At 45.2% G+C, this 22,173-nt stretch overlaps 1 protein-coding gene across 1 annotated transcript in view; it reads right to left on the bottom strand.

Moving 5' to 3' along the window:
• The window catches only part of RAD52 (RAD52 homolog, DNA repair protein), an 88,766-nt gene extending 79,848 nt beyond the window's left edge, over nt 1-8,918 (bottom strand). The window contains exon 1 of the mRNA XM_025401997.1: nt 8,690-8,918. The gene's annotated coding sequence lies outside the window, so the exon portion shown is untranslated. The remainder of the gene's footprint in view (nt 1-8,689) is intronic.
• Nucleotides 8,919-22,173: the final 13,255 nt, after the last annotated feature.

Raw genomic sequence — 22,173 nt, 5'->3', positions numbered from 1 at the left:
CCAGGTGTGGGAGTTAGTGGCTGTAGTCCTAGCTACTCGGGAGGCTGAGGGGGGAGGATCACTCGAGCCAGGGAGGCGGAGTTTCCAGTGAGTCAAGATTGTGCCACTGCACTCCAGCCTGGGCGACAGAGTGTGACCGTCTCAAAACAACAACCACCACAACCACCACCACCACAATAATAAAAACCCAAAATAAATATTATCTAAATCAGGTGTGGGTGAGACTTGAGATATGGGTCATTCTGTGGCAAAGTTCCTTTCTGGCTGTGAATGTATGAAATCAGGCCAGTTATGTACTTCCTGAGTATAATAGTGGGACAAGCATAGAACAGACATTCCCATTCCAAAGGCAAAAACTGGAAAGAAGACAGGGACATGAGTCCCAAGCAAGTTCAGAACCTGTAAGACTTTAGCCAGGCATGGTGGTGCGTGCCTGTAATCTCAGCTACTCAGGAGGCTGAGGCAAGATAAATGCTTGAACCCTGGAGGCGGAGGTTGCAGTGAGCTGAAATTGAGCCACTGCACTCTAGCCTGGGCAACAGAGTGAGACTCTGTCTCAATAAATAAAATAAACCTATAAAGACAAATTCTGTTGAACTTTAAGGCTCAAGAATTGTCTCTGGCTTGGCACTCTGCCCTCCTGGCCCGATGGATTAGTAGGCTTGCCTTCTAGGGCCATTGGGGAGGCAGCATCACCACGTTGGCCCTATCGGTCCTGGGTAGCAGCCATGCCTCTGAGGCACTGGATGGCAGCAGCTGGACTCTCTCGAACTGAGGAGACATCTTAGCTCCCCAGATCTGTATCCTCTGGGCCTGCAGTTCGAATGGCAGCCCCGTTGCTAAATAAATCTCCTTTGGGATCAGTCTTGCCTTTTCTTCAAGGGTAACGTGTGTTCACAGCCAGATAACTCTGCTGCCTCACCCCTTAGGATCCCAGAAGTACGACAGCCTTCCTTCCTTCTGCCCTATCTGTGTCCCCTGTAGTCCAAGATGACAGTGTTTATGCTGGCATAATCTCATCTCTCTTCCTGGTTTGTGCTGAGAAAGCTGAATAAATCTGTAAATTGCACCTATAATCTCTATGAAATGCTGAGAATTTTTCAAAGCTTCAAGTTCTGTTTTTGCTTACTAATTCCCTCAGTTTATCTTTCTTCCCACATTTTACTAAAGCAACTACAAGAAGCTAGGCCATACCTTCAACAGTTTGATTAGAAATCTCCTCAGCTAAATAACCAAATTTATCACTCTGAAGCTGCACTTTCCACAAAACACTAGAACATCATTTGGCCAAATTCTTTGTGGAAGAAAGGATGGCCTTTCCTGCACTTCCCAAAAATGTGTTCCTAATTTCCATCTGAGACCTCACCAGAATCACCTTTATTTCTTACTCCTACCAACAATCTCTTCAACACAATCTAGACTTTTTATTTATTTATTTTTTGCGGGGGGAGACAGGGTCCTGTTCTGTCACACAGGCTGGAGTGCAGTGGTGGGATCATGGCTCATTCAGCCTGGACCTCCCAGGCTCAAGTGATCCTCCCACCTCAGCTCCGCCCCCTACAAACCCCCTGCCCTGAGGAGCTAGCACTACAGGTGTGCACCGCCATGCCTGCTAATTTTTGTTCTGTTTTGAGACAGAGTCTCACTCCGTCATGCAGGCTGGAGTGCAGCAGTGTGATCGTGGCTCACTGCAACCTCCACTTCCTGGGTTCAAGTGATTCTCCTGCCTCAGCCTCCCGAGTAGTTGGGGTTACAGGTGTGTGCCACCAGGCCCGGATCATTTTTGTATTTTTAGTGGAGACAAGGTTTCCCATGTTGGCCAGGCTGGTCTTGAACTCTTGATTTCAAGTAATCTGCCCGCCTCAGCCTCTCACAGTGCTGAGATTACAGATGTGAGCAGCTGTACACAGCTCAATCTAGGCTTTTTCTAGCATGCACCTCAAAACTCTTTCACTCTCTACCCATGATCCAGTTCCTGAGTTACTTCCACATTTAGAAAGCATTTATTAGAGCAGCACTCCACTTCTTGGTATAAAAATCTACATTATTCTGCTAAGGATACCATAACAAAATAATACAGCTTGGGTGGTTTAAACAACAGAAATTTATTTGCCACAGTTGTGGAACCTGGAAGTCCAAGATCAAGGTATTAGCAAGTTTTTTTTCCTGAAGCCCTTCTCCCAGGCTTGCAGATGGCCATATCTTTTCTTTTTTTTTTTTTTGAGACGGAGCTTTCCTTGTCGCCCAGGCTGGAGAGCAATGGCGCAGTCTCGGCTCACTGGAACCTCTGCCTCCCAGATTCAAGTGATGATTCTCCTGTCCCAGCCTCTTGAGTAGCTGGGAATACAGGTGCCCACCACAATGCCCAGCTAATTTTTGTATTTTTAGTAAAGACACGGTTTCTCCACGTTGGCCAGGCTGGTCTTGAACTCCTGACCTCAGGCGATCCACCTGCCTTGGCCTCCCAAAGTGCTGGGATTACAGGCATGAGCCACCACACCCGGCCGGCCAAATCTTCTTGGATCCTCACACGACCTTTTATCTGATGTGTGTCCCTGGTATCTCTTCCTCTTCTTATAAGGACACCAGTCCTAATGGGTTAGATACCATTCTTATGACTTATTTAACTTTCATTACCTCTTTAGGGCCTCATCTCCAAATATAGTCACACTGCGAGTTAGGGCTTCAACATATGAATTTTGGAGGAACATAATTCAGTCTTTAACAGTGTAATGGATGCAGACAAGTTTTAAAATATCTATTTATTGTGGTAAAATGTAAATAACATAACACTACTTTAACTATTTTTTAGTGTATAGTTCTGTGGCATTAAGTACATTCACAATCATCTGCAGCCATCACCCTTATCTTCACCAGAAATGGTTCTTCTTCCCAAACCGAAACTCTGTACCCATTAAACACTCCCTCTTCCTCCTCCCCCATCCTCTGGCAGCCACCATTATTATTTCTGTCTCTATGTTTTTTTTTTTTTTTTTTTTTTGAGACAGAGCTTCGCCCTTTTGCCCAGGCTGGAGTCAAGTCGGGCAATCTCGGCTCACTGCAACCTCCGCCTCCCAGGTTCAAGCAATTTTCCTGCCTCAGCCTCCCGAGTAGCTGGGATTACAGGTGCCTGCCACCACGCCCAGCTAATTTTTTTGTATTGTTAGTAGAGATGGGGTTTCGCCATATTGGCCAGGCTGGTCTTGAACTCCTGACCTCAGGTGATCCACCTGCCTCAGGCTCCCAAACTGCTAGGATTACATGTGTGAGCCACCGTGCCTGGTCCTGTCTCTATAAATTTGACTTTAGGTACCTCATATTAATATAATCATATCTATACTTTCATGATTGGCATATTTTACTTGGTGTAATGTCTGACATGTAGCATGTCAGAATTTCCTTCTTTTTTAAGGCTGAATAACACACACACACAAACATATATATATATATATGTATTTTGAAATGGAGTCTTGCCCACCACCACGCCCAGCTTATTTTATTTTATTTTACTTTATTTTGAGATAGAGTCTCGCTCTGTCACCCAGGCTGGAGTGCAGTGGCCCAATCTCGGCTCACCGCATGCTCCGCCTCCCGGGTTCACACCATTCTCTGCATCAGCCTCCAGAGTAGCTGGGACTACAGGCGCCCACCGCCACGGTCGGCTAATTTTTTGTAGTTTTCAGCAGAGACGGGGTTTCACTGTGTTAGGCAGGATGGTCTCGATCTCCTGAATTCGTGATCCACCCGCCTTGGCCTCCCAAAGTGCTGGGAGTACAGGTGTGAGCCACCACGCCTAGCCACACCCGGCTAATTTGTTGTATTTTTAGTAGAGACGGGGTTTCACCATGTTAGCCAGGATGGTCTCGATCTCCTGACCTCATGATCCGCCTGCCTTGGCCTTCCAAAGTGCTGGGATTACAGGCATGAGCCACCGCGCCCAGCCAACACAGAAGTTTTATATTTTGATGAAGTCCAATTAATTTTTTTTGGAGACAGGATCTTGGTCTGTCACCCAGGCATAAAGTACAGTGGCACAATCATGGTTCACTACAGCCTTGATCTGCTGGGCTCGAGGAATCCTTCTGTATCAACCTCACAAGTAGCTAGGATTACAGGTGCGTGCCAACACGCCCAGCTAATCTTTTAAATTTTTTGCAGACATGGGGCATCTCTTTATGTTGCCCAGGCTGGTCTTGAATCCTGGGCTCAAGTGATCCTCCTGCCTTGGCCCCACCAATGTGCTGAGATTACAGGCATGAAGCCACTGCATCTGGTCTCAATTTTTTTCTTTTGTTACTTGTCCTTTGGTCTCACAGCTAAGAAACTATTACCTAATCCAAAGTCATGAAGATTTATAACTATATTTTCTTCTATGAGTATTTTAGCTTTAGCTTTACATTTAGGTCTTTGATTAATTTTGAACTGATTTTCATATGTGACGTATGGGTTCAACTTCATTCTTTTGCATGTGATATACAATTGTTCAAGCACCACTTTTTTAAAAAATTTATTTATTTATTTATTTGGAGATGGAGTCTTGCTGTATCGCCCAGGCTAGAGTGCAATGGCACAGTTTTGGCTCACTGCAACCTCCAGCTCCCGGGTTCAAGCGATTCTCCTGCCTCAGCCTCCGAGTAGTTAGGATTACAGGTACCCACCACCATGCCCGACTGATTTTTGTATTTCACTATCTTGGGCAGGCTGGTCTTGAACTCCTAACCTGGTGATCCACCCGCCTCAGCCTCCCAAAGTGCTGGATTATAGGCCTGAGCTAACATACCCGGCCTTTTTTTTTTTTTTTTTGAGATGGAGTTTCACTCTTCTCGCCCAGGATGGAGTACAATGGCGCAATCTCGGCTCACTGCAACCTCTGCCTCCCAGGTTCAAGTGATTCTCCTGCCTCAGCCTCCCGAGTAGCTGAGATTACAGGCATGTGCCACCACATCCGGCTAATTTTGTATTTTTAGTAGAGATGGGGTTTCTCCATGTTGGTCAGGCTGGTCTTGAATTCCCGACCTCAGGTGATCCACCTGCCTCGGCCTCGCAAAGTGCTGGGATTACAGGTTTGAGCCACCAGACCTGGCCTTGTTTTTAAAATAGAGGCAGGGTCTCCTTATGTTGCCCAGGTTGGCTTTGAATTCCTGGGCTCAAGCAATCCTTCTGCATCCCAAAGTGCTGGAATTACAGGGTGAGCTATCACATCCAGCCTGCTTTTACTTTCGAGACAGGGTCTCACTCTGTTGCCCAGGCTGGAGAGTGGTACCATTATAGTGCATTGCAGCCTTGAACTCCTGGGCTCAAGGGATCCTCCTGCCTTAGCCTCCCAAGAAGCTAAGGACTGTAGGTGTGTGCCACCATTCTCAGCTAATTTTTAATTTTTTTTGTAGAGACAGGGTCTTGCTGTGTTGCCTGGGGTGGTCTCTGACTCCTGTCCTCAAGTGATCTTCCTGTCTCGGCCTCCAAAAGTGTTGGGATTACAGATGTGAGCTACTGTGCCTGGCCTAAACTGTTTTAACGATAGCAAGACTATCTATGCTTCAGTAATAGGTTGGGTGTAAAAGTTGAAACCCTTAAAAGCAGCAGCTTTTTTTTTTTTTTTTAATCATAGTAACTAATTGTTCTGTTTAATTTTCTCTTTTCCAGGAGTTCTCTCTCTCAGAACTCCTCTCCTTTTGTTCCAATCCAACTTAGCTCCTGGGACTTCCCTTTACTGTTTTCCTGAGTTGTATCTAGTGATTACTGGATGTTGTCAGATACCCTGATTTCCTCCTCATTTCGCTCGAGCACACCTTTAAGTAACTCTTTTTTTAAATTTATTTTTATTTTCTGAGACGGAGTTTTGCTCATTGTCCAGGCTAGAGTGCAATGGCACAATCTCAGCTCACTGAAACCTCCGCCTCCCAGGTTCAAGCGATTCTCCTGCCTTGGCTCCTGAGTAGCTGGGATTACAGGCGCCTGCTACCATGCCAGGCTAATTTTTGTATTTTTAGTAGAGACGAGGTTTCACCATGTTGGCCAGGCTGGTCTTAAACTCCTGACATCGTGATCCACCCGCCTCAGCCTCTCAAAGTGCTGGGATTACAGGCGTGAGCCACCATGCCTGGCCTGCCAGTTTGATTTTTGTTCTTTTATGAGCTCCTTTTTTTCCTCTTTGGAAACTTAGAATCTTCTTTACATTTAGAGTTCAAACATTTCGCATGGTTGAATTTTTTTTTTTCTTTTAGTTCTGTAGTAGTGGATTCTTTCAGTTCTAGGAAATTTTCTTGCATTATTTTTTTCAATAATTTTCTGTCCTTCATTTACTTTGTTTTCTCTTTCTCACATAATATTAGTCCTGTTGAATTGATTCTTTATCTTATTTTCTCTCACAATTTCCACCTCTTTGTATATTTATTCTGTTTTTTTTTTTTTTTTTTTTTTACTGAGACAGGGTCTGGCTCTGTTGCCCAGGCTGGAGTGCAGTGGTGTTATTTCAGCTCACTGCAAGCTTGCAACCTCTGCCTCCTGGGCTTAGGCCATCCTCCCACCTCATTCACCTGAGTAGCTGGGATTACAGGCATACACCACCACACTTGGCTTATTTTTGTATTTTTTTTTTTTTTTTTTGTAGAGACAGGGTTTTGCCATGTTGCCCAGGCTAGTCTTGAACTCCTGGTCTCAAATGATCTGCCTGCCTTGGCCTCCTAAAGTGTTGGGATTGCGTACGTGAGCCACAGCACCGAGCCCTATTTTCTTTTTTGAAATAAGGTCTCTTGCTCCGTCACCCAGACTGGGGTGCAGGCTCCTAACGTGTCGGGATTACAGGCGCGAGCCACTGCACCCGGCCCTATTTTCTTTTTCTTTTCTTTTTTGAAGTCAGGTCTCTTGCTCTGTAACCCAGGCCGGGGTGCAGCACCACCATCCTGGCTCACGGCTCCCTTGACCGCCCAGGATCAGGCAATACTCCCACCCCGGCCTCCTGAGTAGCTGGGGTGTCCTCCAGGACGTCATGTGCACATCACCAGACCCGGTTAAGTTTTAAAACAGTTTTCACAGAGACAGGGTCTCACTATGTTGCCCAGGCTCCTTCTATTTTCTTTAAAAGTTCAGTGATTTTATCTTTCAATATTTTAATTAAATTTATAATTTGGCAATTTATTTTAAATTTCAAGATCTACTTTTAAACCTTGGATTGTTACTTCATCTGAGTATGCTACTATACTAATTAGGTTTTCCTTTCTACATTCTCTGAGGTTTCTGTTTATCTCCCCCACACTCCATGTTGGAGACTTCTCTTAAAAATCTAATAACGCTTAGTTGTCTGTTCATACATAAGATGAGGCAGTTGGAATGCTGATGGGGAGTCTTGTGAACTTGGGAGGTGTCTTAGTCTATTTTATGTTGCTATAAAGGCATGCCTGCGGCTGGGTAATTTATAAAGAAAATGGGTTTATTTAGCTCACAATTCTGCAGGCTGTTCAAGAAGCAAGGCACCAGCATCTGCTCAGTTCTGGTGAGGGTTTTCGTGCTGCATCAAAACATGGCGGAGAAGGTCAAGGAAAAGTGTCTGTGCACATACAAAGAGAAATCAAACCCGAGGTGAGTCCTGGCTTTACAACAAGCCACTCTCGAAGGAGCAAATCCATTCTCCTGATAACCAATGTAGTGTTGCCAGTGTGGGAACTCACTACTGTAAGAATGACACCAAGTCCTTCATGAAGAATCTGCCCCCATGACCCACACACCTCCCACCAGGACCCACGTCTCAATACTATCACACTGGTAATCAAATTTCAACATAGATGTGGTCGAGACAAAAATACCACATCCAAACCACAGCAGGAAGTTCCTGCCAACTTGCCCAACTTCACTTTACAGTGGGTGGGTAGGAAATCAGCTATTGTGCTGGGATAAAGAATGCTTTACTCTTAGGCCATTCAATACTCAGTTAGCCCAAATCTCCCCAGATTATCAGAATACTTAATTTTAGCCTGGGATAAATGCCTAGATATTGTATCTGAAACAGAGGGAGAGTTCCGTTCTTCCTCATATAGACCTTTATTTAGTCTCCCTGTTCTCAATCCTGCTTCTCACTCTCGCTCTGTCTTGTAGGTATCTCCAAATCTCGGTCTCCCTAAAGCAGTTCTGGGCTGACAGGCCCCCCTTTCTTCCTGCAGCACCCTCTACACCCATTCCACCTTATGGTTTTCTTCATTTTATTTTGTCAGACCATACTTACTTTTCACATGTCGAATTGAAAAACAATTATCTTCCGATGCCCCCCTTCTCCTTTTCTATTTTGTATCATTTTTATTTATCATCATTTTATGGGGTCTCAAGAAGAAGAGGCAGTAAATACATGTGCTTGGGTAGCTAGCTTTAACAAAAAATCCTAAATGTAGGTTTTAAAAAAGATCTCTGGAGCAGGGTAGGAAAATAATATTTGTTGCCAGTGTGGTGGCAAAAAATAAAAAATAAAAATCTGAATCTGTGTTAGGACAGTATTTCTGTGTATCACATAGCGCTCAGCAACTTAACTCTCCAGATCCACGTATTTTAAGGACACGATGTATCTCAGACACCGACTTCAAACCTCACTTTACAGTTAAGTAAGACCACAAGTAGAATGATTTGCCTGAGGCCACACAAGTAGACAGTGGGAGAATGAGAACAGAAAGATCTATTGACTCTCAGTTCAATTTTCTCTTACCTTACCACACTGCTAGGGAGTAACAAGATGGGCAGATCACGAGTCAGATGAGAAAAGTCAAAGGATGACTTTTCCTGGGTAAATAGCCGGATGTCCAGGAAATGAAATGCTGGTCTGGCAGCACATCGTCTAACAGTTGGTAGTCGTATGTGGGAAGTACTGAAGGGAGAGATGACAGCAGGCCCAGGATCTGCAATGATCCAAGTGCATGTCGATCCTGGGAGGGAACAATTAGAGAGTCCGGGCAGGATGAAAAACAGTAGAAACGGGTGAGTGAATGCATGTGAACGCAGAGGAGCGACTGGAATTTGTTAGTGGGATTATGAGGCAGTGGTTAATTACGGTGGCGGAGGTGAGTAGGAGTAAAATGATGGCTTTTAACTCCTTTTAAGGACACCGAGAATTATTTTAATAAACACTGGAAGGCTGGGAATAAATATAATTCACACCATTCTTACTTTCTTGATTTAGAGATAAGCTTATCTACATCCTTAAATTAATGGCCGTAGCTACCCTCTGCATGGTTCCAAAAAAAAAAAAACAAAACAAAAAAAACAAAACCCAAACCCGCTGCAAGTCTGCACGAGAAAACCGGGTTGCTCCAGGCCCCAGCCGCCCGCCGACTCGCCTAGCTGTCGGAGGCCAAATACACAGCTCCCGAAGCCGCGTCGGGCACCGCGCAGGGTCGGAACCGGGACACTAATTTCCGCCCAGGCTCCCCGCGTCCGGGCCGGATCACCACAGAACACGACGTCCATTGCTGGGGTCCTCGGCGATGCCCGTGTGCGCAGCCCCGCGAGTCTCAGGTCAGACGACCGCTCATTTCGCGGCCACGTTCCGTCAAGCTAAGGGGCAAAAAACCAGCTTTGGTGGAACAAAGTGTGCCCCAAGCAGCCACGGTCGGTCCCCGCGCTGGTCCCGCGGCGCTGGGCGGCCCCGGGCGCGGGTAACGGGCCACGGGAAGAAGGGGGCGGGGCGCCACTTAGCTTCGGGAAGACGCGACGCGGCTCCTCGGGCTTCCAGCGTCCACTTCCTACGGCAAGCGGGAAGAGACAAGCGCCGCCCCGCGCTCGCGGAGCCGACCCCGGCTCTCCCCTCCCGGACCGCAGGGGTCGTGTGTGTGAGTGGGTACGCGTGTGTGTACGCACGGCCGCTCCGCGCCCCTCGCTCGGTTTCGGTGCTGATCGACCGCCGCGGCGCCGAATTTCCCCCGCTTCCCAGTTCCTCACCCGCGTGCCCCGGAAGGCGCCCGGAGGCCCCCCGGCCGCCGCGTCACGCTCCCGGGAGGCTGAGGGAAAGGGAGGCAGCCGGGCCGGGAGCCCGGGGAGGCGCGCTGCGCCCGCGGCGGGGCTGGGGGCGGGGCTAGGTGTCTCGCGCAGGGGGCGGGGCGCGGTGACGTCGCGGGCGCCCGGGCCGTGCTGTGGCGGCGGCGGCGGCGGCGGTAGTGGCGGTGGCGGCGGTAGTGGCGGCGGCGGCGCCCGGGCGGCAGCGGCGGCAGCAGCAGCAGCAGCGGCAGCCCTGAGAAGGGTGAGACGGGCGCGACGGCGGCGGCGGCAGCGCGGAAGTCGCGCGGGACCCAGAGCTTCCCCCGTGTCGCTAGCGCTGAGGCTTTCGCCTTTCCTGCCCAGCTTCTTGCTCACGGCCCGGGCTGGGCTGGGCGACGCGCCCCCGGGGAGGGGCGGAGCTGTAGGTGAGGCTTCGCGACCCCCTCCCCCTCCCGGCCAGCCCGCGGGTGGGGAGGGGCGGGCCCCACCCTGACCACGGCGCCCACCCGCGGGCTCCACCCAGCCGGGCTCCGGGATTGGGCGGGAGCCGAGGCGGTGGATGTGGGGATCCTGGGGCGGGAGGTCGGGGACTGGGGTCTGGGGCTCTGGGCACTTGGGGAGCGGAGGCGGGGAGGCTTAGGACTAGTGAAGCTGCGGACCAGGTAGTGGGCAGACGGAGAAATTGGGGAGCCATGAGGTTGGGGTGCGGTCAGGGTGGATCTTTGGGTTAGGTGAGTGATGTAAAATGCTGGAGATGATTCTTTTCTTTTTGATGAAATGGTGAGATAAAAGATGAAGTGTTGTATTTCAAAAGGACGTTGAGCCGTGCATGTTACCTTTGAGGCAGTCGGAGAACCTATTTTATTGCACTGGATCTGTCACGGTTCTACTTAAGAGTTCGATTCTTTTCCTTCTGGCGGGGTGGATGGGGGCTCGGAGAGGGAAGGTGCTTTGGCTCAGGTAAACCGAGTGTGGATGGATCTGAAAGTTTTACACCCAAGAAGAGGGAGATCTTCGGTTTAGACAACTTCGTTCTGGCAGCCACCATTTGGGTCGCATTACTCTTAGCTCCTTCAAGGTGGTGTCTTCCAGGTTTTTTATCCCCCTATGCCTAAAAGATCTCTTTATACCACCCTTTTACAGGCTTTATCCTGGCCCCTTGAGAGGAGGCCCCAGATCAGGTGGTTGCTTTGGAAGGCACGTTTCTGAATAATAGTTGCAGGGGGTTGTGGTTGACTACTTTGGGTGGATAAAGTGAACAATTTAAACAGTTCTGTTAGAGCTAATTATATGAAAAAATGCTGAAATGTTTTAAAGTACAACCGTCTTTTACAGCGTGTTGCTCAGTACACCTTGACTTTTAGACATTTTGTGTTCAGTGCTAAATTGTTGAAATTTTATTTCTCATTTGCAGTTATACTTCTTGCGGTCTTTGTTAAAACACTTTAAAATGAAATGGAACTTTTTTTTTGGTAGGCCCCTGAATTTCAGAGAAATGTTCTTGGAGTCAAGTGCTTTAAAAACATTTTGGGGGCATGTGTCTCACTTTGTATGGAAATATTACTAAGAATAAGCAGTGTTCCATGTTCTTCACATCACTTTTTCACAACTTAGCACTGTAAATCAGAATCTTGTTTTCTGGATTCCTGCCCCCTGTTAGATTACAATATTCACTGGCTCTACTTATCAGTTAGTGTCATTTAAGCTATTTCTTGTTCAGAAAACAGGTCCCATGATAGACATGTATTATGTAATGGATGGAAGTAGACATGGCTCTCAATAATTCATTAATGGAGGAAGAGAAGCTGTCAGGAAGCGGGATTTAAGCAGTGACTTTCCCAAGGCTTACCCAGTTTGTTTGGAAAAATAGCCAGAGAAGTGTTTTCCTTAACCCAAAAGAGAAATACACAGATACGAATTTCAGTAGTTGCAGATCAGTGCTTTTTCTAAGTGCCTGCTTAATGAGCAGATTATTGTCTTCCAGCAAATACTTCTACTTTGTAGAGAGGTATGGGAAACAGGACATAATAGGTATTAAGTGAGAAAGTGTGTGGTCCAATTTATAAGTATAAATAAATAACTGTATTCAGTTAATTCATTTGATAAAGTGAATAGTTTTGACTTTGGATTAGTTAGAAGGAAAACTTAAAATTGGCATATCTAGTTTTGGCTTTTAAATTATACATAAACTTAATCAACTGGGACAAATGTGAACTAAGATACTGGGTAAAACTTGTGTGTCCTCCTAAAATGACATTTGCATGGCTGGTAGTAAGCTGTGATTCTTGTCCTTGTAGGAATGAAATCACGTAATTTAGCGAAAGTCTAAGGTAAAAGTAAGCTATTTCGTTTAGCATTTCTTGTGCCTACATTTTATTTTTCAAAAAATGTTGCTTGCTAGTCATTACTTGTGATATCCTTGTTGAGTCTACTGAGGTGTTCTTTTTTTTTTCCTTTATTACCTATGTCATAGATAAGTATGCCAGTCTGTTAATTCAGCATTAATACTGCAAACTTAAAAGTGAAGGTTCTCAGCTGGGCTCTGTGGCTCACGCTTGTAATCCCAGCACTTTGGGAGGCCGAGGCAGGCGGATCACAAGGTCAGGAGTTCAAGACTAACCTGGCCAAGTGAAACCTTATCTCTACTAAAAATACAAAAATTAGGCAGGCATGGTGGCGCACACCTGTAACCCCAGCTACTCGGGAGGCTGAGGCAGAAGAATTGCTTGAACCTTGGAGGTGGAGGTTGCAGTGATCCGAGATTGCGCCACTGCACTCCAGCCTGGCTCACAGAGCGAGACTCTGTCTCAAAAAAAAAAAAAAAAAGTGAAGGTTCTCATAGCAACAGCTGCTCGGTTTTACACTATGTTTACTTTTAGAAGTAGTATGAGAGTTGTTAAATGTGTATTTTACACATATTCCATCAGAAACATTAGTGGAGAAAGATCGAGGAATGAAGTATTTTGGTCAAGAATCATTACATTGATTATCAGTTTTCAGAGACATATAATAAAATAAACAGCATACAGATTATGTGGAATATAATTGTTTTTCTTTTTCGTGTGTGTGTGTGGAATATAATTGAAATTTGTTGCTCACCAAGTGTTTCAGTGTATTAGAGTGTGGGTTCTGGGGTCAGGGTGCCTGAGTTCAAATCCTGGCTTTGCCATGGTATGATGTAGGGCAAACTGCTTGATGTTGTTTATATCCTAGCCTTAACCTGTGCCTTAATTTCTTCATCTGCAAAATAGAAATAATAACAGTAGTACCTAACCTCTTAAACTGGTCAAATGAATATGAATTAATTCATGTATTTAGAATACTTTGGGCACATAATTAGCTGGTTCACTAACATCATTTGAAGTTTTACTGTGAATACTATTTTTACTTAATAAGTATGTATTAAATACATATTATGTACCCCATATCCTAGATGCTGGTATCGTAGTGAACAGGTCTCCCAGCACTTTGGGAGGCCGAGGTGGGAGGATGGCCGGGCACTGTAGCGACACCATGTCTCTACAAAAATAAAAAAATTAGGCCGGGCGCGGTGGCTCACGCCTGTAATCCTAGCACTTTGGGAGGCTGAGGCGGGTGGATCATGAGGTCAGGAGTTCGAGACCAGCCTAGTCAACATGGTGAAACCCCATTGCTACTAAAAATACAAAAAATTAGCTGGGGGTCATGGCACATGCCTGTAATCCTGGCTACTCGCAAGGCTGAGGCAGGAAAATCTCTTGAACCCAGGAGGCGGAGGTTGCAGTGAGTGGAGATCGTGCCATTGCACTCCAGCCTAGGCGACAAAGGAAGACTCTGTCTTAAAAAAAAAAAAAAATTAGCATGGCAGTATGTGCCTATAGTCTCAGCTACTCAGGAGACTGAAGCAGGAGGATCACCTGAGTTTGAGGTTGCAGTGAGCTGTCATTCCGCCATTGCACTCCAGCCTGGGTGACAGAGGGAGGGAGGCCATCTCAAATAAATAATAAATAAATAAAAGTAAGGGCAGTAGTCAGGAGCTTTTCCAGGTGAGGGTGTCTCTGACCAAGGTGAAATGCTGAGAAGGGGTTGGATTTTGGATATATTTTGAGGGTAGACCTATAGAATTTGTTGGTGATTGTTTGTGGGATGTGGGCCAGACAGAAGAATAAAGAGTAAGGTTGGCCTGAGTAACTAGAAGAATAAAGTTGCCGGTGACTTAAATGGAGATGGTAATTGGTGGAGCATGTTTGTGGAGAAACCAGAAGTTCAGGGTGATGTCCAGGAAGAGTGAGAAATGTGACTGTTTGCAGCTTATTTGTAGTACTTACAATTGTGAGATAGGCGAGATCATCAGGGGAGTGAATTTTGGTAGAGAAGAGATCCAAGCATCTGAGCCTTGGGGGCTGATTCATTCCCTTATTCATTCAGAAGTTACTTAGTGAGTATGGTTCTTGTGTGTACCTTTTTAGGCATTAGGGATATAAACCTGACAAAAATCGTCAGCTTCATGAAACTTACCTTCTAGATACATGGGGGGAAAGGAAGAGGAACCAGTAGAGTGATGAGAAATCATTGAGTTCGGAGGAAAACCAGGGGAGTATGATGTTCTAGAAGTGAAGGAAAGGAAGCTTTCAAGAAGGAGGGAACGATCAACTGTGTCATTGTTTAAAGTTGTGTCAGAATGTTGAGTAAGAGAATTCTGCTTAATTATAATGTCTAATAACAGAGAAATGACTAAATATGTTTTAGTGTGAGATAGATGAAACAAATGTAAGAGTGTTTTACCTTCAGTTTTTTACTTCTCTGGGTTTTTTTTTTTTTTTTTTTTTGAGAGGGAGTCTCGCTCTGTCACCCAGGCTGGAGGGCAGTGGTGCAATCTCTGCTCACTGCAAGCCCCGCCTCCTGGGTTCACGCCATTCTCCTGCCTCAGCCTCCGGAGTAGCTGGAACTACAGGTGCCGCCACCATGCTTGGCTATTTTTTTTTTTTGGTTGTATTTTTAGTAGAGACAGGGTTTCACTGTGTTAGCCAGGATGCTCGATCTCCTGACCTCATGATCCACCCGCCTCGGCCTCCCAAAATGCTAGGATTACAGGCATGAGCCACTGCGCCTGGGCTCATTCTCCGGGTTTTTTAAATTTTTTTTAATACTTTATGTTCTAGGGTACCTGTGCACAAAGTGCAGGTTTATTACATATGTATCCATGTGCCATGTTGGTGTGCTGCACCCATTAACTTGTCATTTACGTTAGGTATATCTCCTAATGCTATCCCTCCCCTCTCCCCCCTTCCCGCTCCAGGTTGATTTTTAAGAAATATTTCAGCCAGGCACAGTGTCACATGCCTGTAGTTCCAGCTGCTCTGGAGGCTGAGGCAGGAGGATTGCTTGAGTCCAGGAGATCAAGGCTATAGTGTGCTATGCTTACATATGTGTGTAGCCACTGCACTCCAGCCTGGGCAACATAGTGAGACCCCATCTCTAATTAAAAAAATATTCATTCTTTTCAGAACAAAATAGGCAACCTGGGAGTACTAAGGAAAGGTACATGGCTTTTTATTGTTGTTAATTTTATGTACACTTATTTTAAGAAATAGGTAATATATGTGCTAAATTAGAAAGTGTAAGAGAATATACAGTTAAAAGTCTCTCCTATCCCATCTAGTTCTTTCTGTAGGCAATCACTGTTTGCAGTTTCTTGTTTTTTCTTTTTAACTAGTGAAATTTTGTGTAATATGACATTCATTACCTAGTTTAAAATTGCATAAATATAAAAAATATTTTATCTTCCACTTTGATATTGAACACTGGCAATATTTTATACTTTTTGAGAAGGGTCTTTGTCTGTTATTAGTCTGGAATGCAATGTTGTGGCTATAGCTTACTGCAACCTTGAATTCCTGGGCTCAAATGATCTTCCCACCTCAGCCTCCGGAGTAGCTGGGACTGTAGCCATGTGCCACCATGCCCGGCTAATTAAAAAAAAATTTGTAGAGAGACAAGGCGTCATTATGTTGCCCAGGCACTGTTTTAGAATAGATTATTTAAAAGATAGTTTTAGAAGCCTGTCAAGGGAAATAGTGACTGCTAGGATCAAACATGGATTCACTAAGTCACATCAGACAGTAGTTGCCTAGAATTGACTTGGTTACTTGACTGATAAATAAAGGAAATGCAGTAGTTGGAATTTATCTAGATGTCAGCTAGGGTTTTTCATACCATCTTTGTGGAAAGTATGAACATATGTGTCCTAGATTTCTTGAGGTCAGGAACTATCTATTAGATACTTACTAAATACTTGGTGAATGAATGGATGCTAGCATAATAATGGGAATTCACAACCTGTTGAATGGCTATCCCCAGGAAATACAGAAGTGCTTATTGAGGATCATGGGTTTGAGGAACTTGGCGTTAGACAACTCATCCATACATTTATTGAAATGACACAGGATGGTAGCAAAACTGGTGGCATAGAGGATAATGGCAGCTGTGAACTAGTTGCCAGCATATCCTCACTGAGTATGGGGGATGTCCAGGTGGTCATTAGCCGGTAGTGAAGAGGTAGAGGTCAAAGACTGTGCTGCTGAATGGCATGTGAATTAGGCTAAGCCTTTTACATAAGGATTCGGGAACAGTGGTCTGGAACTGGCACTGGCAGAAAGGAAGGTACCATCCTCATTTCCCAGTATTCGGTGTGGAGTGTAAGAGACTGAGTAGCTTTCTCTTAAAAGGACTGTATGAGAAGAGGTGTCCTGATTGGAAAGCCAGGTTTCAGTTAAGGCAGAGAGGTAGCAAGAACATTTCCCAAGGAAGTTGAGGGTCGAGGACTTTTAGAGGAGTTTCTTTTTTTGAGACGAAGTTTGGCTCTTTTTGCCCAGGCTGGAGTGCAATGGCCTGATCTCGGCTCCCCGCAACCTCCACCTCCCGGATTCAAGCGATTCTCCTGCCTCAGCCTCCCGAGTAACTGGGATTACAGGCATGCACCACCATGCCTGGCTAATTTTGTATTTTTAGTAGAGACGGGGTTTCTCCATGTTGGTTAGGCTGGTCTTGAACTCCCGACCTCAGGTGATCCACCCGCCTCGGCCTCCCAAAGTGCTGGGATTACAGGCGTGAGCCACCACGCCCGGCCAGAGTTTCTTGATTAAAGAATGAAGTTCCATGAGAGTGTATTTTTCCACCCTATTGGCTTCATGTTATCATCATTTAAACTTTAAAATGTCTCTTCATCTTGATAAAAGACTCCAGATTCATACTTTATTGCTCTAAGTTGCTCTCTGCTTTACAAACTGTTTGAGTTGTCTGCATTTGGTATATATCTCCATTTCTTCACCTGTGACTTCCTTCTCAACCTATTTCTGTCTTGTTTCTATCGCCACCATTTCAGTGAAACTGAAAATAGCTAGTGAAAATACGTATGACAATAGCCAATGTCTATTTTATTGTTTATCCTGTTTTTGTTTAACCTCTTAGCAGCTGTAGTAGTTGTCTATCGGCTAGGTAACAAATTACCCCCTAACTTAAGAAACGTTTATTGTTTCACAGTTTTTGTAGGTCAGGAATGTGGGTGTGGTTGGTACCTATGATGCAGGATCTTTTACAAGGCTGCAGTCATCTCAAAGCTCTACTTGGGGAGGCTGTTTCCAAGCTCACTCGCGAGGCAATTGGCCTCAGGTCCTTGTTGGCTGCTTGCTGGAGAGATCAGTCCCTTGCCATTTGCGTTTCTGCATACGATTACTTAAAATATGATATCTCGCTACTTCTGTATCAAAAGCTCTGTCAGGGAAGAGGACAGATATTAGCCAGAATCTTTTTGTAACCTTATCTTGGAAGTGATGTGCTATCACTTGATGTATTCTGTTATCAGCCAGTCACTAGGTCCGGCACACCCAAGGCGGGATTTCACAGTGGCGTGAATACTGGGAGGCAAATCATTCATAGCCATTTCAGGACTGCCTGCCACAGCAACATATGACAGAGGGGACACCTCTCCTTCCTTTGTAAAGCTCCCTCTTCTCTTGAGGTCTTCAGAGCCCTTTTCTGTTTTTCTTGCTGGTTCTCTGGGCTCTTTCTCTGTCACTGTTTTTTTTTTTTTTTTTTGAGGCAGAGTCTTGCTCTGTCGCCCAGACTGGGGTGCAGTGGCACAGTCTTGGCTCACTGCAACCTCCGCCTCCTGGTTTCAAGTGATTCTCTTGCCTTAGCCTCTCGAATAGCTGGGATTACAGGCGTGCATCACCACGCCCAGCTAATTTTTGTATTTTTAGTGAAGATGGGGTTTCACCGTGTTGGCCAGGCTGGTCTGGAACTCCTGGCTTCAGGCGATCTGTCCGCCTTGGCCTCCCAAAGTGTTGGGATTACAGGCGTGAGCCACTGTGCCTGGCCTCTCAGTCACCTTTTGAGTCATTCTATGCTCATTTATTAAATGTTTGAATTTCTTTGGGCTTTCTCATCACTTTCTGTTTCGTTTTTCTCTATATGCTGAGTATTCATTTTTATGTCTTCAGTTTTTACCTGTCTCCTGAGTCTGAGGACCACTATATCTAATTGCCACTGAATGTTTCCATTTGGATACCCCTTAAACTGAGCACATCCAGAACAGAATGTATGATTCCTGCACTTCCTCTGGGGTTTCTTAATTTGTTAAATGACACTACTGGGTGCTTAAGTGGAAATATATGTGGTGTTCTTGATTTCTCCCTCTCTTCCACCTTCCATTTTACTATTCCTTTTTATTTTTTTAAAGCCATGGCTGTTCAGTGATGGTGTGAATGTTTTTATGAGGTAGTGCGTCCTCTTCTAGGTTGCAGGCATTGAACCTGGTGCTAGGTGATTTTTTTTTTTTTGAGATGGAGTTTCGCTCTTGTTGCCCAGGCTGGAGTACAGTGGTGTGATCTTGGCTCACCGCAACCTCCGCCTCCTGGGTTCAAGCGATTCTCCTGCCTCAGCCTCCCGAGTAGATGGGGTTATAGGCATGCGCTACCATGCCCAGCTAATTTTGTATTTTTAGTAGAGATGGGATTTCTCCATGTTGGTCAGGCTGGTCTCAACTCCCGACCTCAGGTGATCGGCCTGTCTTGGCCTCCCAGAGTGAGTGCTAGGATTCCAGGTGTGAGCCACCGTGCCCGGTCCACTAGGTGATTTTTAAGGTTCCTTCCAATCTTGAGATACTGCGTGTGTAGCTATTGAAGATTTTTGAGTAGGAGACGCATGATCAGGGCTGTGCTTCAGAAAGGTGGCAACTCTTGAACAGTCATTTTTAGTTGTTCACCAAAGAATGAACCTAAACACCTGTATTCCTTTTAACTTTCTTTATTATGGTGTGATAAGTGATGAATAGATAATTTTTATGTGACAGCCTTTTTGTATATATTATTTTTATTTTTTTCTCATTGTTATGCATTTATGTTTGGAAGCCCTTTTGCATGGAAGTAAGGTAATCAGGCCAGGCACAGTGGCTCATGCCTGTAATCCCAGCACTTTGGCAGACTGAGGTGGGTGGATCACTTGAGGCCAGGAGTTCAAGACCAGCCTGACCAACCTGGCGAAAACCCATCTCTACTAAAAAGTAAGAAAAAACTAGCTGGGTGTGGTGGTGCATGCCTGTAATCCCAGGTACTCTGGAGGCTGAGGCACAAGAATTGCTTGAACCCTGGAGGCGGAGATTGAGGTGAACCGGGATTGTACCACTGCACTCCAGCCTGGGTGACAGAGCGAGACCCCGTCTCAAAAAAAAAAAAAAAAAAACCCAATGGGACGAAAATTTGTGTGACCTTAAATTAAGTGTCTGCCATCCTGGCCAACATGGTGAAACCCTGTCTCTACTAAAAATACAAAAATTAGCTGGGCGTGGTGGTGCACGCCTGTAGTCCCAGCTATTTGGGAGGCTGAGGCAGGAGAATTGCTTGAACCTGGGACGCGGAGGTTACAGTGAGCCGAGATCACGCCGTTGCACTCAGCCTGGTGACAGAGTGAGATTCCATCTAAAAAAAAAAAAAAAAAAAAATTAAGTATCTCTGAAATTGTAAAAATTTGTCAAGAAATAAAAGTCAGACCTTAAACATAATTTTACTGTAGGAATATAACTTATCTTTTGAAGGAATTCTTTCTTGAAGCCATTAGTTATGTATTTATTTTTAATTAATTAACTTTTTTTTTTTTTTGAGATGGAGTTTTGCCCAGACTGGAGTGCAGTGGCATGATCTCGTCTCATGGCAACCTTCGCCTCCCAGGTTCAAGCGATTCTCCTGCCTCAGCCTCCCAAGTAACTGGGATTACAGGCATAGGCAACCACACCTGGCTAATTTTTGTTTTTAGTAGAGATGGAGTTTCACCATGTTGGCTAGGCTGGTCTCAAACTCCTGACCTCAGGTGATCTGCTCGCCTCAGCCTTGCAAAGTGCTGGGATTACAGGCGTGAGCCACCGTGCCCAGCCTATTTTTAATTTGTTTTTTAGAGAGAGGGTCTCACTCTGTTGCCCAGGCTGGATGCAGTGGTGAGATCAAAGCTCACTGCATCCTCAAACTCTTGGGCTCAAGTGATCCTCCTGCCTCAGCCTCCTCAGTAGCTGGGATGACTGGTGCTTGCCACCTTGCCTGGATAATTTTAAAAATTGTTTTTTGTAGAGATTGGGTTTTGTTTTTTTGCCCAGGCTGGTATCGAATTCATAGCTTCAAATGATCCTCCTGTCTTGGCCTCCCAAAATGCTGGGATTACAGGCATGAACTATTGCTCCCGGCCTTGAAGCCCTTCTTGAATGTAACACATATGTAGAAAAGTATGTAAAACAAAAGGAAAGCTTTACAATGTATGAATCAGACACTTGTGTAACCATGATGTGGGTCCAGCATTAGGACCTCACTGGCATTCCACAAGCTTTCCTTGAAGCTTCCCAGGCACAGCCCAGTCCTTGTCTCGTAAAGGTAATCTCTGTCCTGATTGTAGGGGAATTACCTTCTTGCTTTTTTCTGTGTGTGTAGACCTTTTTAGTTTCGGCATAGTTTTGACTGTTTTGCATCTTCACGTGCATAGAATCATATTGTATGTATTCACGTCTGGCTTCAACTCAACATTTTGTTTGTAAGATTTAGATTTGTATGCAGCTGTACATTTTCATTGCTAAATAGTATTCTGTTGTATAAATATACTATAGTTTATTATATTACTGATGGATGTTTAGGTTGTTTCTAGTTTTGGGCTATTATGGATTATGCCACTATGACTATTCTTGTAAAGTCTTTTTTTTTTTTCCTGAGACGGAGTCTCACTCTGTTGCCCAGGCTGGAGTGCAGTGGTGTGATCTCTGCTCACTGCAACTGCCAGCTCCTGGATTTAGGCGATTCTCCCGCCTCAGCCTCCTGAGTAGCTGGGATTACAGGCGCCCACCACCACACCCAGCTGTTTTTTGTATTTTTGGTAGAGATAGGGTTTTGCCATGTTGACCAGACTGGTCTTGAGCTCCTGGCTTCAAATGATCCACCTGCCTCAGCCTCTCAAAGTGCTGGGATTGCAGATGTGAGCCCCCGTGCCCGGCTTTTTTTTTTTTTTTTGAGACAGTTTCGCTCTGTCACCCAGACCGGAGTGCAGTGTTGTGATCATGGCTCACTGCAGCCTTGACCTTCTGGGCTCAAGTGATCCTCCTACCTCGGCCTCCCAAGTAATTAGGACTACAGGTGCATACCACCATGCTTGGCTATTTTTTTTTTTTTTGGTACTTTTTTGTAGAGGTGGAGTTTTATCCTGTTGCTCAGGCTGGTCTTGGAACTCCTGAGCTCAAGTGATCTGCCTGCCTTGGCCTCCCAAAGTGCTGGGACTACAGATGTGAGCACTGCACCTTGCCTTGTGCACGTGTTTTAGTGCGTATGTGTATATAATTCTTTTGTGTATTTAGCCAGCAGTGAAAGTCCTGGGTCGTCGGATATGCGTATGTACAATTTTAGATAATTGCCAAACCGTATTCCTCCTCTGTGGTTGCACAAAATTACATGCCCCAAAGAGTGTTTGAGAATTCATGTTGTTCCATATCTTTGCCAATACTTAGTATTGTCAGTATTATTAACTTTAACCATTCTGGTGGATTTATAGTAGTATCTCTTGGTTTTAATCTGCATTTTCACTTATTACTAATGAGGTTGAATAATTTTATGTTGGTTACTTAGGAAACCTTTTGTGAAATGCATATTCAAATGTCTTGGCCAATTTTTTTTTTTTTCCTTATTATGGGAGTTCCTTATATATTTTGGATAT

The sequence above is a fragment of the Theropithecus gelada genome, chromosome 11 (assembly GCF_003255815.1).
Source record: "Theropithecus gelada isolate Dixy chromosome 11, Tgel_1.0, whole genome shotgun sequence".
NCBI lineage: Eukaryota > Metazoa > Chordata > Mammalia > Primates > Cercopithecidae > Theropithecus > Theropithecus gelada.
Note: the sequence above shows the minus strand (reverse complement) of the source record. Positions and strands in the feature narration are given on the sequence as shown.